General features: G+C 39.0%; 2 long non-coding RNA genes across 5 annotated transcripts in view; one reads left to right on the top strand and one right to left on the bottom strand.

Moving 5' to 3' along the window:
* Positions 1-19,292, bottom strand: part of LOC140479745 (uncharacterized) — a 74,765-nt gene that overhangs the window by 26,741 nt on the left and 28,732 nt on the right. For all 4 annotated transcript variants that reach the window (XR_011961108.1, XR_011961105.1, XR_011961107.1 and 1 more), the window contains exon 3: positions 4,882-4,983. This is a non-coding gene — a long non-coding RNA (uncharacterized lncRNA). The remainder of the gene's footprint in view (positions 1-4,881; positions 4,984-19,292) is intronic.
* Positions 1-19,292, top strand: part of LOC140479749 (uncharacterized) — a 200,721-nt gene that overhangs the window by 157,667 nt on the left and 23,762 nt on the right. The window lies entirely within an intron of this gene.

Below are 19,292 nucleotides of genomic sequence, written 5' to 3'. Positions count from 1 at the left end.
CTCATGGAATATAGGGAGAACTAGCCATTTGGATACAGAACTGGCTCAAAGGTAGAAGACGGTGGTGGTGGAGGTTTGTTTTTCAGACTGGAGGCCTGTGACCAGTGGAGCGCCTCAAGGATCTGTGCTGGGTCCACTACTTTTCATCATTTATATAAATGATTTGAATGCGAGCATAAGAGATATAGTTAGTAAGTTTGCAGATGATACCAAAATTGGAGGTGTAGTGGACAGCGAAGAAGGTTACCTCAGATTACAACAGGATCTTGATCACATGGGCCAATGGGCTGAGAAGTGACAGAAGGAGCTTAATTTAGATAAATGTGAGGTGTTGCATTTTGGGAAAGCAAATCTTTGCAGGACTTATACACTTAATGGTAAGGTCCTAGGGTGTGTTGCTGAACAAAGAGACCTTGGAATGCAAGTTCATAGCTCCTTGAAATGGAGTCGCAGGTATATAGGATAGTGAAGAAGGTGATTGGTATGTTTTCCTTTAATCGGTCAGAGTATTGAGTACAGGAGTTGGGAGGTTATGTTGTGCATGTACAGAACATTGGTTGGACCACTGTTGGAATATTGCATGCAATTCAGGTCTCCTTCCTGTCGGAAAGATGTTGTGAAACTGGAAAGGGTTCAGACAAGATTTACAAGGGTGTTGCCAGGGTTGGAAGACTTGAACTATAGGGATAGGTTGAATAGGCTGGAGCGTCGGAGGCTGAGGGGTGACCTTTAAAGAGGTCTATAAAATCATGAGGGACATGGATAGGATAAATAGACAAAGTCTTTTCCCTGGGGTGGGGTGTCCAGAATTAGAGGCCATAAGTTTAGGGTGAGAGGGGAAAAATATAAAATAGACCTAAGGGGCAACTTTTTCACACAGAGGGTGGTACGTGTATGGAATGACCTGCCAGAGGATGTGGTGGAGGCTGGTACAACTACAACATTTAAAAGGCAGCTGGATGGGTATATGAATAGGAAGGGTTTGGAGGGATATGGGCCGGGTGCTGGCAGGTGGGACTAGATTGGGTTGGGATATCTGGTTGGCATGGACGGGTTGGACTGAAGGGTTTGTTTCTGTGTTGTACATCTCTATGACTCCATGACTGCTCAACAATCAATGGCAGTGCTCCTGATACTAGCCAATAAAACAGCTGCAAAATTCCACTAGCTACTCTTCACGAATGAAAAAAAAATCCTCCTGGTCCAAACTTATGTCTCACATCTTATTCCTAATCTATGTTCAATCGTGTTACATTATTACTTCTCTTGTTTAGTAACTAATAAGCTAATTCTTTTGTTAACTCAAAGCCTGGTTAAATTGGCTCCATTTAAAACTCACATTCATTTGGTCTGGGAGAAATGCATCCATAAAGGAAGAGATGCTTTGTAAATTAACCTTGTTGCAATCAATCAAGGGAGCAAGTGAATAAAGAAGGTGAACTTGTTCATCTCTTCTTGCCCAGGAACTTAATGATATAGTGTATTCCACTTGGTACTGTAGTAAATAAGGACCCTTTGTTTAAGGAGTGGTCACAGGGCAACAAAAAGAAAGAAAAGTCTGTATTGATATAGATCCTTTAAATATACCTCACATGCTTCAAATGCAATGAATTTCTTCGTAACAATTATTCTTGCACGTGTAGGTAAATGTGGAAAGACATTTTGTGTATGGCAATCTATAAAAACTGCATTGGAATACTGATCAGTTTATGTGAGTACTTATGTTGTGGCTATAGAGTGAAGGTCTTTTTTTTAATGAACAACTTTCTGTCTTCAAATCATGCCTTAGGATCATTTCAAGGTTCATCTCAACCAAAATAAAGGCAGTCAAACTGAAAATTGCAACAGTAACCAATTTTTGAAAAGAGCTGTTGATTTAATAATTTTAAAAGTTCTTGTGCTAATTAGATGTTGGTCACTTACACAATGTCTTACATTGAAGTAAGCTTAGTATCTTTACCAGGAAATGAAGTTGCAGTGATCACTTTTTATGGATACTAACTGACAGAGAATGCTTGGGCAAATTTGAGATGTGATTAATATTGTAACATTAGAAGGTTGATATAGTGGTTCAGATTGCTTTATGTCAGAATTCTTTTTATAGCAGTAAGAATTTATATAAAATCTATTGTGCAACTAGATCTTTAACATACCCAACAAGGGTCCCATATTATTTGCTGTATCCTATTTCCATAATTAGTCTGATGATGATCTAATCCTTTTCTTATGGTAGTCACAGCGTGGATCAATTCATGTCATTGGGGTGGAAGTAATTACACTATAGATTTTTTTTCCATAATGAGCACATACAAAACTGGTTATTGCAAGGATTGACAATTGAAAGACAATGGAAAATATTAGATGTATTGCAAACAAAGGAAGTTATTTATGGAACTAATTATGTCTAGAATAATGTCTAGAATATACTTAGCTCTCTACACACTATAGTTAACAGTACCTCCTGAAGAACTGGCTCACACACCAGCCATATGTCTTTGTTTCTCGCTGGAATAAATTGAAACTAATGTCCTATTGTTTCCCCGTGATGAATGCCTGCTTTGTCTCATTTCAAGGACTTGCTCTTTTTAAATTCAGAAACTTAACACATTTTGATATCTTAAGACAATGGATTCCAACCTCAGTTCACACATGCATGTAAATGGCAATTGTGTTAGAGATTTGTAAAATACATTAGATTAAGTCAATGCAGTAACGGTGAGCAGTATACTGCTGAGTAATATCTCAGAGTGATTAAAATTTACCTTTCCTCTTTCATGTTGCTGTTGTTAGTATGTTGGCCAAGGAATATACACGACCTAATGACACTACACGAAGTCTCATTTTCAGACCATTGTGGGGAAAGTGGTAAAGGAGGAAATTGTGTTGTGAAATGAGCCATAAATAATTTTCTTTTTGCCTGTTTTCTTCATTTGAGAAGATGCAAAGTATGGACTTTTCCTGCTGTCTGCTTTTGTGATATCTAATGAAAATGCTCCACACTGCATGAGCGAGCTGGCAGTACTTGTGGTCAGTTCGGCCACAAAGGAAATGACCACCGAACCCAATCCTATCCTGGGCCAAAACCATAATAGTGTGTGAGCCAACAACAGGATTCAATGTATAACAATCCAGGTTGCACAACCCTACCTAATTACTCCATCTTAGTCCCCCAAAAACAAATCCAACCGCTACCGATACTATTCTGGACCCAGACTCTGCTCCTGGTGATTTTTCATTTATCCCGATCTCTCCATTATGCGCTGAAACTATTGATACAAGGGGATTCAGATGACTATACAATGTTAATGCCTCACATCATGCTACTAAACCTATCTGCACCATTTAAATACAAAGTTCGTCTGATCAATTAGACATCCACATTTGATGCTTGCTTTAAACCAAACAAAATGGGCAGCACTTGTGTTCAAAGAGGTAATGCCAAAAAAGTAATTATCATTTGCTGTACATTCAATATAACTTGTGCCAGCCAAGTTTAATAATGACATTGAAAACAAATCTCGGGCTCAGAAACATTACAATAGGAGCTTGAAAACAAACAGTAAATCTCATCAATGGATTTTTTGCATAAACAGATTTAATAAAGAGAATGATCCACCTGTTTTCAGAAGTATTAGATGTGGTAAGTCTTGCGTTCTCAAATCATGAAAAAGAAAGATATACCCTGTAATGATGCTTCAAAAGATTTTTTTTTAAAGAAAACACTAGCAACATACTGTACTGAAAACCAAAATACCAGATGTTGCAAGGTGTAGCAGATGTTCCTGTTTTTGAAAATTTAAGAAGTTTGACAGAATGGTAATTGATGGCACAACTCAGGCATAAAAGTATTTTAAAAAAAAGATTAATGTACACAGTGTTGAATTATGCAATGTGTTTATTAATGGCATCCTAACTTTTGCAAGGGTTAGTGTCTCACCTTTTCTGTACTACTGCTGTCCTCTTCTGAGTTTGGTGACATGACCTGAATTGTGTTTCCCGGGGCTATTATTATCAGCAGGAATAACTGGGGCAATTGAGAATTCAGTGCTGTTTGTCTCTGTCTGTCTTCAGGGTTACAAGCCACATCCCAATGATAGAAACCAGTTTGCAGTTTCAGTAATGGCAGAAGGGATAGAACCTTAGGACAATAGCTGCTTCAGGGCAGACATCAAGTCTTCATGGCTGCATGAAGGAGGGACAGGATATATGTTGTGAACCTGCTCCTTAGTCATACTGCAGATTGAAATTGAAAATGGAGGCTCCCTTATAGAAAAGGAATGACCATGAGGCCTGAAAGAACAAAGACAAATTCTTGGGTAGATTCCTGTTACATCATCGGCAATTTCAGTTTCCCCTTAAATGTCCAGTCTCTCCCTCATTATTCTCCTGCCCCCAGATCTACGTCCTGTTCATTCTCACTTGTCTCTCTTTTTTCCTGCGCTTTATCACGAGCCCACGCCACCTCCTATCTTGCTTCTGATGTCTACTCCAATTTGATCTTTCTGAGTCATTGTTTCTCTTCCTTGTGTTGTAGCCTGTCAAAGACCTTGTTTCACCCTCTGATTCACATGGCACACTACAGATGAGCAGAGCAAACCATTCCACAAATGACCTGGTTGAGATTGGTGAAGCCAAGCGTTCAACTAATAGCTGAATGACGAACACAACAATCCAGTTTTACACCCCTAAAGTGCTGTTAGTATTTTTTCCACAGCTGTTGCATAGAAACACTCTTTCTCCCTGTCAGCACCTAGCAAGGAAATGAGGATGGAAATAAAAACTAAATTGATATACAAAGATTTACAGTGGGATTCAAATAGTATTATTAGGTCTGAATTCTATTTACTCTGAAAAGTAAACTGATAGCAAAAAAAAACTTACATTTTTTTAAAAACACCCTTTTGAATTCTTTTCACAGCTGAATTTATGCTTGTTTCAGTCTGTTCCACTGTCTGGTCTCATGATATTTTTGTCTTTTGCTTTCTGAAAGGAGAAGGTAAAGAAATATTTAGTCCAGGAATTGATGTTTCAGTGATTTTTCAACATGTTGCACATATCAGTATTACCACTCTCAGTAATCGGTGAAAACCATCAATTCCCAAGAAAATGCTTTTGTATGATTTCAAGACACAGAACTGTCACATTTATTATGTATTGGTCACTTGCTTATAGACTTTCTTATTACACAGATATTTGACGATGTAATAACTCTGGGATGTAGTGAATAAAACTGAAGATTATTGTCCTGAAGTACTCTTCATCTCACCACGTATCTTGACAAAGTGGCACAGTGGTTAGCACTGCTGCCTCACAGCGCCTGAGACCCGGGTTCACTTCCCGCCTCAGGCGACTGACTGTGTGGAGTTTGCACGTTCTCCCCGTGTCTGCGTGGGTTTCCTCCGGGTGCTCCGGTTTCCTCCCACAGTCCAAAGATGTGCAGGCCAGGTGAATTGGCCATGCTAAATTGCCCATAGTGTTAGGTAAGGGGTAAATGTAGATGTAGGGGTATGGGTGGGTTACGCTTCGGCGGGGCGGTGTGGGCTTGTTGGGCCGAAGGGCCTGTTTCCACACTGTAAGTAATCTAATCTAATCTAATCTAATCTAAGAAGCAAATGTGAGAATTTTCGCTTATTGAAGAAATCATCCCAACATTCAATTTCCTTACTAAGTTGTGGAATTCTAGATGCTTTAGTTTATCTTAAAATGAATAGTGTTTTATTGTTTTTAATGACCTGATGTTCAAACCTGTCAGAATTCCCTGAAAATATCATTGATTACAATAATGGTCCCACCCAGTCACAGTAAATATTTCAGCAAGTATTTTAAAATGGGACACTGGGATTTTCTTTTATCGTTCCTCAAAGTATTAAGCCCAACTTCAAACAACTGGGCCAATAAGATTCATCTAAACTAAAAAGTAGCAAACAGCCAAAGAAAATCTGCCATGTTAACTCAACAACATGCATCGTTCACAAGATTAAGAAAACAACTGCATGATAAGGCTTCAAACTGATTGACAAAATAAACCTGCTCAGAGATTTATTACAAACCTCTGGAGCAGTGGCTCTTGAACCAAAGTCTCTCAGTGCAGTGATAGGGACACCACCACTGTACCACAAGAGGGTCCAAACAGTTTCTAATCCACCTGGTCAGAGATGTCACTACACACCTCAGCAGCAGGTGGGACTTGAACCCAAGTCTCCTGGCTCAGAGTCAAGAACATTACCACTGCACTGCAAGAGTGCTTTAGACCTGTCTTACATTTAGTTTTAAATGTAATCTATTTTTCTGATCAAAGATATTACGACACACCTGGAGCAGGTGGGACTTGAACCTGTGCCTCCTAGTCCAGAGGTAGGGACCCTAACACTGTGCCATGAGAGCCCTTTTGACCTGTCTTGTCAGGATAAAACAATGGTGAATAGCATCTGTGGGGATAGTTACTGGGATAGTCAAGATGGTTCAAGCCCAAGTACAGAAGGTGAGCTCCTTCCATTCTGAACACAGTTTTTTTCCAAATATCAGCTCCCAATAAAAAGGTAAGTACTAGTTTGATAAGTTTGAATTAATGAGAGTTTGGTTGCACATTACTTGCTTCCTGGGTTGAATCACTATTCATTCAATGACTTCTGCATGCTAATCTATCTTGACCTATAAAAGCAAAATTGACCTAATGCTCGAATTTGCTCTCTGTGACACTGTGCAAATCCTTTGCACAACAAAAGGTAGCATTGGAGAAATCCTCTCTTCCAATGCTACTTTAGGGATAGAAATGGAAAATGTTATTTAGGCGAATTTGCTGTAATTAAGTTTCAAGCCGTTTTGAGGTGTAATAAATCAAATAAGAACATGGCAACTACTAGCCTTTCAATCCGTCATCTCCATTAAGCCTAACCACAAAACTGCTGTCCCGATTGCCCCAAGAATGTTAGGAAACCACAACTTAAATAGTACAATAGTAAATTTGTGATTATTGAATTCAACCAGGTCATGTCCTAACATCTTTTTTTTAAATATGAAGCACTGTACAATATGCACTTTTATTTCAACTGCCATGAGTCTCCATTTTCAGTCTGCTGCAATTCCACACCTAGTAAATGACTCCAGGCTGTAGACAGTCTTTTGTTTAAATGGAAAAATTCGGTACTATGTCCAGTGAATGTTGAGCCTTGATGTGCTGTTGGGACCACAACTAAATGCCTCAATAGAACTGGTCAACAACAAAAGTCAAGTTAACCCAAAGCAAGATTCCAGTGAGAAACCACACCAGCGGGCAGACTTCCCACCCAGCAGAGCAAGTCACAGAGATTCTAAACTTCATTTCAAATACTGCAGTCCCTTTCTTGTGGTGTGCCCTGGTCACTTAATAAGGGACTGGGAAGGTGTAAGGGAAGGCAATAGAATTCAGGACTGAGGAGGCTTCTCTCATAGTATCCAGTGAAAGGTCAGTGGTCTCAACAGGAGAGGAGCTCCTCTGGCTTCTAGCTTCTCATGAGTGGAAGCTGCGAATCTCCGATTGATGCAAAAGTCCCTCTATTTACAAAGCTGAGGCTCTGGCCTGCAAAAGAACCTTGCAAGGATTTGAGCAAGTGAGGAACATGTTTATTTGTAAGTGCCCCGCCTGCCAGGTGAGAAGGCACAAGATCAACCCCTTTCCTTTGAGCTTCTTAACCGTGGATCAAAGGTCCCAATAATTCAGCCTACTGTGTTTGAAGTTGCAGTGCTGCATGAGGTGCAAACAAGGTCTGTCTGTAATGATAAATTACTAAAGTAAAGCCAGTGGTGAGTCATTTTATGAAAGGTTCAAATAGCAGAAGGCACAGCAGATGTATTCTCTACAGACTCTGTACATGTGCCAGTTTCCAGGGACCTCTTAGCTCCTCTGGAACTGCGACAGCACTCAGGTGCTGGGAATGACAGCCAAGTCAAACTGCATGGCCTGGGGGATGTTCTGGCTCCACATGGGCAGCACTCCAGAGGCACTTCATGCAAACCCGAGACAGTGTGTCTGCGGCAAAATAAAAAACAGCAACAAGGGGCTCAGCTGCAGCCGATACCATCAAACGCTGACTGTCTACAGCCCGGAGTCATTTACTAGGTGTGGGATTGCAGCAGACTGAAAATGGAGACTCACGGAAGTTTCAAGTGTCTGTGGGTTGCTGCTTTTGATAATTTTAGACCCCCTTAGTTGATCCATTCTTAGCTAATGACATTAAACTTTTGATGGTTTCAGTTTCCAACTGTGTCTTGTCCCACTTCCTGTGCAATATTTAAGACTGTTACTGGTCTCAGATAACCTCAACCCAGCTATAATGATGAGAACAGATTAAAACTATAGATTTGGTAGAACTAATCCAAATAAATCCACAGAATTTACAGTTTAACAATGGAGTGTGCAGTTGTAATAAATTGAAAAGCAGGACAGAGGCTGAAAGCACAATATCTTTCGAATGGTACAGAACAACCAGTATTTCTTAGTTTTGATTAATGAGTCTCCACGACATAGTTTTGAAAACAAATTAGATCAAAACAAAAAATTTGTCGTTGAGAAGAAATGATCAGTTGGTGACATGGATAGTTCCATCACCCCCTTACCTAGACTGTATAAAACTGCCCTGCTAAAATACCCAAACTCCTTTAGACATAGCACATATCGGAATAATTGTCTTTATTTAGTTTCAGCTCTCAGGACAACAGGGAAAAAAAAAATTAAAGTTGACAAAATGCTAGTCTTTTGTGGGGGGGGGGGGGGGGGCAATACAAAATCAGTGCCTGAACATTCTAGACTATAGATTTAGTTGCAGAAAATTCTACTTAAGAATCGCCTAGATAGGAGATCAAGTTTGTTATGGATTTGACCATTGAGCCTATTATCCAGTCTTATTGTAATCCTGTTCCTTGTAATCTTAATGCAAATTAATGGTTCAAATTCATTTTTCCTATGTCCCATGTTGATGGATTTTTGTCTACAGTTATTTTCACTCTGAAGTCGCTTTCACAATCTTAACTTTCTTGTAAATATCAATGGACAAGGTTACTCTGAATGAGTTATCCTATGCCATTTCAATTGATTATCATCAACATTTGAACCAAGCGAAAATAGCAGCACTGCAATAAAACTGGACACATTGAACTAAAATCTGCTTTTTTGCATTCTATTGCACTTAACACCTGCAATGACACTACTTTCTATGCAGACAGAATTGGAAGATAAGCCATGTCTGGGGAGCCAAATTTCTTGAGACTGTACATGGCTTTTCAGAGGAACTGACTGCCTTTCCCATTGAACAATAGAAATGATGAAATGCAGTCGAGAACTCAAGTGCAGAAACGATCAATTCTGCCGCTACATTTGGTATCGCATTCACTGCAACTGAGAAGATTAGGGGCTGATGTAATCAGAGTGCTCAATACATCGAGTAGCGAAAGTTACTTCCGGGAGTTGGTGATTCAGCCTGGAACAGCTTTAAAATTACTATTAGCATTGGGAACAATAACAGGAAGGATGAAATGGTTTTGTTCTCATAAAAGATTTATTAGGATATAAAATACCCCCTTTACAAGCAGTCATTGTTACAACAACAATCACAACATTTAGGTAGGAATCTGATAAATACTTGAAGAGGAATCGAATGAATTTCTGAGGAAGGGAAATGGAATTTGGATAATTAGCTCCTTTATGGAATTAGATTAACACCTTGAGCTGAGTGAGAACCTTCTGTTTTTTTAATTTAAATTTTCTTTCTGAAAATATTGGTGAAATTGCAGGATTTTGCATTTGTGAACGAGCATATTTATTTCAAATTCCTTTGTCCAATGTTTCAATTAAGATCTCTGCTAAATTAGGGAATGTATGAATCTCTGGGTTCATTTTTTAAGGCAGTTACCAGTTTTGCTTATAATGATAGTTCCATTTAGGTGAATTTATTTTATGTTCCTGGAAAGTGTTTACCATCTTGAGACATAAAACATTGTTTCTGAAAACTTGGAAGGTGGAATCAATCCACTTGGGCACTTTTGCCTCCAGTTTTACCCGGATTCAAATTTATTCAAATTGCGGGACCAGAAGTCTACTCCCGGAAGCTCCGATGAGAAACAAGTTTGTCAGTATTGAGCACTCTCAGTTAACGCAAGGCCATACAGAAAAAAATCTTATTCAGGCATAAGAGGCATCGTTGTTGGGATAGATCTGGAGAATGGTTGGAAAATGAATTTTTTTCTGCAACACATATATATAGAGAATTGGCACTGAGGGACCCTCTAGGTGTACAGTGCAGTTTTATTAGCTTGAGTGAAACTGGCTTTTAATTGGTGCCTGAACCAAGATTCCCAGCTACTGAAGAGGGGGAAACAGGGGCTGGAATTAAAGGAAACATTTGTTTCTAGAACTGATTCCTGTTCAGAAAGGCTGTATAGCTTATTTAACAGTGCAGGTAAGATTATTGTACACACTGAAAATAAGCAAAGCACCAAACTTACATCACAAACGTTTTTATAAAAATGACCAAAATTGGAATTTAAATGTATTTATGTAAACTGGTGCAATTCGGAGAGATAATTGTCCTTTGTGTTGCTAACCACAACTCACCAGCAAAAATATACATGTTATTTCATTGTGAACTGATTGTCTTTGACTACCCAACTTCAGGAATGAATCACACAGTTCTCTGGAACAGTTCTTCTCTTGCCTTCCCAATTTTTTAAGCCTATCACTCTAGAGCATGTCATAAGAGTGAGCAGATCCTTTCACAGTCCTGACTAAATGGAATATCTAATAAGAACCATATTTAAGATTCCATCCAAAATTTGAATAGACTAAAAAAAAATTATTAAGGTCAGAATGGCCCCAATGTAGCAGCCTAGCCTGAAAAATTGGCAGAACTCCTTACACACGCATGTGGTTGGATTACTGCCACAAGCTGAAACCAAGCACCATGCACATGAATCAAAAGCCTAACTACTGCGTTACTGGCACTTTGTAAAGAGATTCTCTCATTCTGTTGGGAGAACTGTTGTGTAGGCTCAACCTAAACATGTAGAAATGGCTCATTCTCAAAATTATCTTGGGGCCACTGGTGGAGCATTGCTGCTACACTTGATCCTTTTGAAAACTAAATTATTGACATATGAATTGTCTCACAGACTAACACCTGCATGACTGCTGTGATCTTTTGTATTCAACCAGATAGTCTTTTGGCTTGGCCAACCAATTGTTTTAATAAATAATGGTGGGACATTCCCTCTACATGTTCATACTTCAGAATGTCTACAGGTACCTTTGTTCACATTGACTCCACCGATTTTACCTCCACCCTATATTCAGATAGTATTTGTTCCCATGTATTAATTTTCCAATTTAAAGAGGATTTCTTTTCTCTGTCTGCACATAGATGCACTATTCCAATTATTTGTGTTGCTTGCTCCCACATCATAACAAATAGAAGGTTTTGCCCATCATTGCAGTTTGATCATTTTTTAAAAATCAACTTCTCTACAATCCTCATTTGGATTAGTTGATCTCTTGCTTGAGTTCGTTCTTGCTCAGCACAGTAAACATCCACAAATATTGCCTTGGTTTTCTTTTTAAGTTTGACAGACTATGACTTGACTTTTTGTGTACCTTATTTCAGCCTCTTTCAAATTGTCCTCATGTACTTGATAAAATGGGGGAAGGGCTTTGGATGAGTTCTGTTGGGAGAATACAGGCCTGGCTGAAGAACAAGGGAAGAATGTATCTTGCCTGAGAATATTAGGAAAGCCAATTGTAATATCAATACATCAACCTATGGGGATGTTCTACAGCTGGAAAAATATGAAGATCATTGACCAATTTGATCTCATCTATTTCCTCACAATGGAGAGGAAAGCAATCGTACAGACATGAGTGACAGCCAGAATAAAGAGGGGCAGTTTGGGTGGAATTGCTTATTACATGAGACATTGTGAAATAAGTTCCCAGACAAAGCTGTTGTAATGGATACAAGAGGGGATTAGATCCATATTTCTGGAAAAGGCATAGGAGGGCTTAATGTCAGAACAGGTTCATGAACGATTGTAATTTATTGGAAAAAGACTGTTTCTTGGCTATAGATAGCTTTTCCTGCTCCTGAGTGTTCCTGGAAACTAGTGTCTGGTTTGATCCACCAGGCCTTTTTACAGTACAGCTATATAGATCGGTTATACCATTTCTTTGGGAATTCCATAGCTCTACTGTCCAAGTTCTTGTGGAAACATGGGAGAACTCCTGTGGTAATTCATTTCAAAAGGCAATGATGTGTTCCATTCCAGCTTTTTTGGTTGAAAGACATTTCATTGCACCATTTCTGAAGTTACCTGGGAAATGACTTTCTCAGAGATGCTTACCTTTGTTCCTACAAGTAATGAGAGGGCACTGCAAAGAGGGAAGTCTTCTCTTGAATATAGATTGTTGGCTGATGTTCAAACACAACATCAGTGTTACTAAGACCAGGCCCCATACAAACATCCCCATGTTACTACAGTTCCTGATGGAAACCCCAAATCATCAAGCTCCTGGATAGTGGTGAGGGTGAATTAATTTTCATTCATTATTTACCCACACTCTTAACTGGTCACAAAAAGATTAACTTAAAAAGAAAACTTTCCTTTTGGAGACTTTTCTACCAGGCCAAATAATTTATTGATTCAAAAGGAACCAATTTAACCAGGCATTCTTGAGTTAATGCAGTGAGTTTATTTGTTAGCAAGAAGAAATAAAAACACACACATTACAAAGGAGTTCAAAAGTAAGTTAAAAGACATATGGTTCAATCACTTGGTGGTTTGTCAAGAGCAGACATTGATGGTCAAGCAGCTCATTCCAGGATCGATGGATTTGCAGCTCCCTTCAAATTCTTTTAACAGGTTTCCTTTCACTGGCAGGACACAAAATAAGACATTGCTTTGTCTGCAACACAGGTTAACTAATAGGTCATTCTTAGAATGTGATCTTCATAGCACACTAGCACTTGAATCCAGGCTAGTATACACCTTCTTCCACTAGCACACAGACTAGTGTTGATCTGGTTTTTATAGTCTGTTCTTGTATATGCTTCAATGGCACAGAGGCAGAGAAAGACACAAGAAAACATTCTCTCACCCATACTGCTGTCTTTTCCCCCTTTTCTTGTTCACAGTCTGACATAACTTTTAGGGAATTACACAGTTCAGTTTGTAGTGCATTTGTTCTGTTGCAATCCATCCCTTTGAAGCTTCCTTGATACCTTTCTGGACGTGACATTCCATGGGTTCAAACAGGAGTCTCGAAACAACTAGTAAATTTACATCCTCGGGCAGCTGTAACACTCCCGTTTTAAGAAACACATTACAATTCAAAGTTTGATATGTCCCATCAACACCTTTCAGATTTCTGGCCATCTCCCAAAAGTTACAGGGGTGGGGTGGGGGGAGAAGAAATCAAAGAATATGCATGGACCCTTGTAATAATCCTGCAAATAATGATCCATGCTCATGACACCTTCCAGGGATATATTTTAAAGAATGAACCTAAAAGGCAATCTTCAACCCTAGTGTGTGTATTACTGGTCTGAAAAGCTAGTGAATGTGGACGAGCATCTGTGAAGGTCACAGCTTTGAGAACAGTCATTAAATACCCCAGCACTGCAGGTAATGAAGGGGAAAAGCTACCTGGTCTCTCTGAACAGTGGCGAGTGGTCACTGCTGAATGAAACAAGGACAAAAGACATCCAATTAACATCAAAAATCCATATATAGACTGTTCAACTATCAATGTTAACATGACCAAAAACATCTAGTGCAACATCTTCAATGTTTCACTATTAATGACTCAGACATCAGTCAGGGATTTTGTTTCAACTTTCTTTGGATTCTGCTCTTATTCCTAATCACTTTGTGTTATGATTTCTTCTGGTGGTTATTAACTGATAAACTCACTCTCTGTAATCTGTCCTTTGTCAATATTTTTTCATAAGACTGAACAATAATAGTATCCGAATGACAAATCTTCCTCACGGATCCCTATAAATATTATCACTCAGTCACAACACCATTCTCCTTTCATTTTTGATAGGCTGCAGCGTTCAATATTAGATTGCAGAGTTGTCCTGTCAGAGACCAGGGTTTCAATCATGCTTCATTCAGATCATAGGAGAAATGTATAATGAAGAAAGCATGTGTGCACAATAACGAGAAGTATAGAAACCTGACTTTAATGGAATATACACAGCAAACTAAACGGAGGCACATGTAGACAAGAGGGGAGTTATTTGTGCAATAAAGATAGTGTGTTATAGTGCACGGTTAACATTTATTTTAAATTATCCTGAAACAATTTGTTCAGTGTACAATTACAAAACACATTTTTTAAAAAACATTAGGTTAATAACTTGAAGAATGATTCTATCTTAATACAATTTATTTTCCAACATTTTGTGGTATTTATAAGAGGCCCAATGAAGACTTTTGTAATTTCTGGCCATTTCCCACCAAAGTTACAAGGTGAGTGGGGGGTGAAATCAAAGAACACGCATAGACCCTTGCAATAATCCAGCAAATAAAATGATAGGACTGATCTGACTTTGAGCTGCTCCACCCTAACTGCTGGTGCCACTCCAGTACTGTTCAGTCTACAATGCTGGCAGATTGAAATGGGTGAATTTTGTCTAGCTTATCCCCTTCTAGGGAAGAAAAAGCTGAACACAACTGTGCTTCACCATTGGTGCTCAGTGCTGTATTCCCAAAGGTTGTATCTGTTAGACATCAGGTAATGTGGTAGCCCCCTATGTCTCTGCTATGAAAATGGAAGATTGTATTAATTACTCCAAGGGAAGTTGCTAGTGAGCTGAAATTAGACATGGATTAAGCACCTAACCCTTTTGGTTGCTGTATGTTGCAATATACCCAATATGTGGTTCTATTGAAGTCAATGAAACAGAATCCTGGCAGGGTGGACAGCAAGTTGTTAAATGCAACGCTGCCATTTGTCTATCCTGGGCCAAGTTTGATATTACTCCCTAGTTTTGAGGAAAATGTTATAAATTAGACATGCCTTTAAATAAAGCTTCTTCTGATTTGCCAGGATATGTCAGCATTTCATTAACTTTTTTTAAAAACTTAGGTACTTAATGAAGAAGGTGGAGCTTGCTAACAGAGATATGTAACTGAGTAAGGACCTAGTGAAAACACGCAATCAAACCTGTTTAGAGTGGTGAACATAGATGGCAATGCTGAATGGGCAGACACTAAGTGGAAGCTCACTTTTTATGCCTGATTTGCCTTTTCCATTGTTTAATCTCATTTTACACCTAACTCCTCTATAAAAACAAAAGTGCAAACTGTATTACCTGTATCACCTAAGACCAAATTGTCCCTGTGTGCATTTCCCCAGGACAATTAAAGGCTTTTTGTGCTATCGTCTTACCTTTCATTTCCAAATTGTGACTGTTCATGCACACAAAGTTATATAGGTTTCATCTAAAATCAGCAAGTGCCAGAATTAACGAGCTTTAGGAAGGTCAACAATGAACCTTTGAAACAGGAAGCATAATTGCTGTGGTTTCCCCAATTGTTTGATTTCCTCTGGTATCTTTACTCTCCCAGCCAGTACACATTTTATACATTCTGCTATGAGAGCGTGAGACATACATTGCTGTAAAACTAGCTGACTGTCAGGCATTGTATTACATTTGTAAGCTTTTTTTGAAAATTTGAAATTGCAGGTAGTCTCATGATGTTCCTTCTCGAGAGAAATACAAAGTAAAAAAGGTGCAAAACTGATGTGATTCAGTTATTTCAATATTTCAGGTAAGAAGAAATTGGAACATTGTGCCCTGGCTCCTTGAAATTTTAGACCATTTGGGGGAAAAATGAAAATGGTTTGGGCGGCTACTGAATTCATAGATAGTATTAACATGCAGAAAACATACAGTTGTATACATTACTTCCAGAAAAGAAATGTCTCCCACAACTGATACTGTTATTGTCAGAGATTCCTGGCCATGTTACACATGAATGAAAGAGGGCAGACATGTTTAGACTTTCATGGCTTTGGAATGAAATGATTCAGACATAGTCATTGTACTTTGTCAGAATGCAGCCTTTTTCACACAATGAGGTCTGACAGCAGGGAAGGTACCGCATTCTGCAGGCTGCTGGCTGATGCCAGTGTTTGATAACTGGATGCAATTATGAACAGAGAATTTTAAGCATTTTGATTTCTCTCCATAGTTCAGTGAAAACAAGGTTTTTGGGGCACTCTTTATTTATCATTCATGCAGTCCACAGATAAGATGCTCATCACTACAGTCTCAAACACAAATAGTACATTTTAAGCCTGAAGGCCAATCACTTTGTTGCTACTTGTTTTCAGGCCTCATCACATTGTCGTGTGATGTGCAGAGCATTTTCTATATAGCACATTGCTGTCTTGAAGCTTATACTATAATTGTTATAAATCAAATATGATGTAAGGAAGTAACCAACAAATTCCATCACTGATTCTTTGCAAAAGACAAAACTTGAGCTTAGGCAAACACTGTGCATTCAAGCTCAAATCGTTCCATTGATAAAATGCTACTATAGCCTAATCTTCATGTAGTAACCATGGTAAATTTGCAATCTGCTTGCACTAAAAGAAAGTGTTGATGTACATTGCCTGCTGTATTTTATTAAATTGTGTGGGAAATTTGTTATTTGGACCATAAAGTAGCATTATCTGTGATGGCTTCCATTTGTATTGAGAAACAGGTAATGTTTTTTTAAGCAGTGACCTTGGTGTTTTACACTGTCACAAAGAAGCAGGAAGGTAATTAGATGACAAGTAGATCAGGTCCTGCTGAAGCCTCATTGTTCTGTTGTCTTATGGCCAAGAGTTCAGGGAGGGTTCACAAATTTATGATGATTCCACATGGGATACCCTGAATTGTTAAATTCCCCAATGAGAAAAAAAAAAGTGAATTGCTCTCCCTTCTCTATTCATCACTCCTTCAGCTGATTACAACAAGGCTAATTTCCAAAAAGATACCCCGCCTTGTGCCTATCCCCCCAAAAAAAATATTTTGAGAGATCGATTTAACCAGGCTTTCTTGAATTAATAAAAGCATGATTTTCAGTTCGTATATGCAAAAACAAAACTCATGCATAGATTAGAAATGAGATGCAAAACTAAACACAGGTAAGTGCTAAAAAAAAAATCAATCCCCATAGGCCATCCATGAACAGTGGATTGTGGAATACTGATCATTGATCAGGCAACTTTGGGATACTTGGCTTTACATTTAGTTGAAGTCCTTCTGTCCACTTTCTTGTTGGTGGTTGGCTAGCAGCATTTGGAATGAGAAAGTTGTTCTATCCTGTCTCCTTTGACTGGCTAGCTGGCTTCTAGCATGCAGTGAGAGAATAGTTTACCTGCAATGCAGGGTGGTGCATCAAATGTGATGGCCATACATGCTACTGCTTGAACAGAGGCTATAATACAATAATTTCAGCCCATTGGCACACCAGCACTCTGATCACTAGAACACCTACTTCCACTGCCATAAACAGACCAGGGTTGAACTGAGTTCTTGTGTCTTCCTCTTAAGAATACACAAAATTTCTCTTAACCCAGACTCTGGTCTTTTCTTTCATTATGTTCTTCATCAGAGATAGCTTCTACAAGGTTACAGTTCAGTTTCTAGAGCAACTCTTCCTTTTGAAGCAATTTTGCCACCTGCAGGTGTGACAGTCTAGGGTTCCTCTCCAGGCAGCCACAGGATTTGCAGCCAGTTACTTTGGCTGCACAAGCCTTCTTAAAAAAGAATGTCAGAATTTAACAGATTGATATGGTCTTGTATCATCTGGGGTTAAGATTCAGGGCCATGATGCCAGTAACTCATCTTTTTAGACCATCGGACATTGGGGTTTACTGCAGTTAGACATTTTAGAGTCAGATGTACAGCACGGAAACAGACCCTTTGGTCCAACACACCCATGCTGACCAGATATCCCAACCCAATCTAGTCCCATTTGGCAGCACCCGGCCCATATCCCTCCAAACCCTTCCTATTCATATGCACATCCAGATGCCTTTTAAAATATTGCAATTGAACCAGCGTCCACCATTTCCTCTGGCAGCTCATTCCATACACTTACCATCCTCTGCATGAAAAAGTTGCTCCTTAGGTCCCCTTTATAGATTTTTCTCTTTCACCCTAAACCTAGTTCTGGACTCCCCCACCACAGGGAAAAGACCCTGTCTATGTACCCTATCCATGCCCCTCAGGATTTTATAAACCTCTTTAAAGTCACCTCTCAACTTCAGACACTCCAGAGAAAACAGTCCCAGCCTATTCAGCCTGACCCTATAGCTCAAATCGTCCAATCCTGGCAACATCCTTGTAAATTTTTCTGAACCCTTTCAAGTTTCACAATATCCTTCAGTTAGGAAGGAGATCGAGATTTGCAAAATTTTCAATCTTGTTTTTGAAAATATAATCCAGTAAACATAATAGCTTCTGCAGATCGATTAAGTTGTTTATGGTCCTTATAACATCTCCAGTCATAGGTATAAAAGCACATACTTACAAAAGTACCTCAGTGGAAAATGGCAAAAATAAACTACTGCATTATCAATATGTTCTCTGGTTATTGTGAGCAATGCTACTGCAGATTGTAAGATCACAGTGGTCGTCAGAATATTATGTCCAATTTTGGAAAAAGCATTTTAGGAACAATGCAAAGCTTAATCATCTTACAATGCAAGACTTCAGTTGCAATATAGGAAGTTGCGTATGCATGGTCATTAAAAACTCAAAAGGTGCACTGAGAAAGCTAAGACAGGACCACAATCTGTCATGATAGTTTGAGACAAAAAAGCTGCAGATGCTGGAATCCTCTCAAACTATCATAGACAAGCAGGAAGCTGGAAAAACAAATAAAGCCTGGCAGAATCAGGAGGTGGAGAAGTCGACCTTTTAGGTGTAACCACCTCCTGATGCTGTCTGGTGTGTTGTGTTCTTCCAGCCTCCTGCACGCCTATGATAGTTTGAGAGGCCAGCAGGAGTGCACAGGTTTGTAAGGTCTGTAGGTTCTCATGACAATCTTTCAAATCTCATGCAACTGGTAGATTCAATGCCTGCCACATATAGGTTGAAAAAAGTGTCAGTAGCACCACCACCCCCTACCCACCTACTGAACCAGTGACACTCTCTAAAACCTTCAAATCTTAAAAAAGGAATTATTTAACTTGGTTTCCTCAAAACTATGGCCTATTTTTCAAACATTCAGGTGACAATCCTTGCTTGGACCTGTCAATG

This window comes from Chiloscyllium punctatum, chromosome 7 (assembly GCF_047496795.1).
Source record: "Chiloscyllium punctatum isolate Juve2018m chromosome 7, sChiPun1.3, whole genome shotgun sequence".
NCBI lineage: Eukaryota > Metazoa > Chordata > Chondrichthyes > Orectolobiformes > Hemiscylliidae > Chiloscyllium > Chiloscyllium punctatum.
This window is presented reverse-complemented; position numbering and strand designations above follow the sequence as displayed.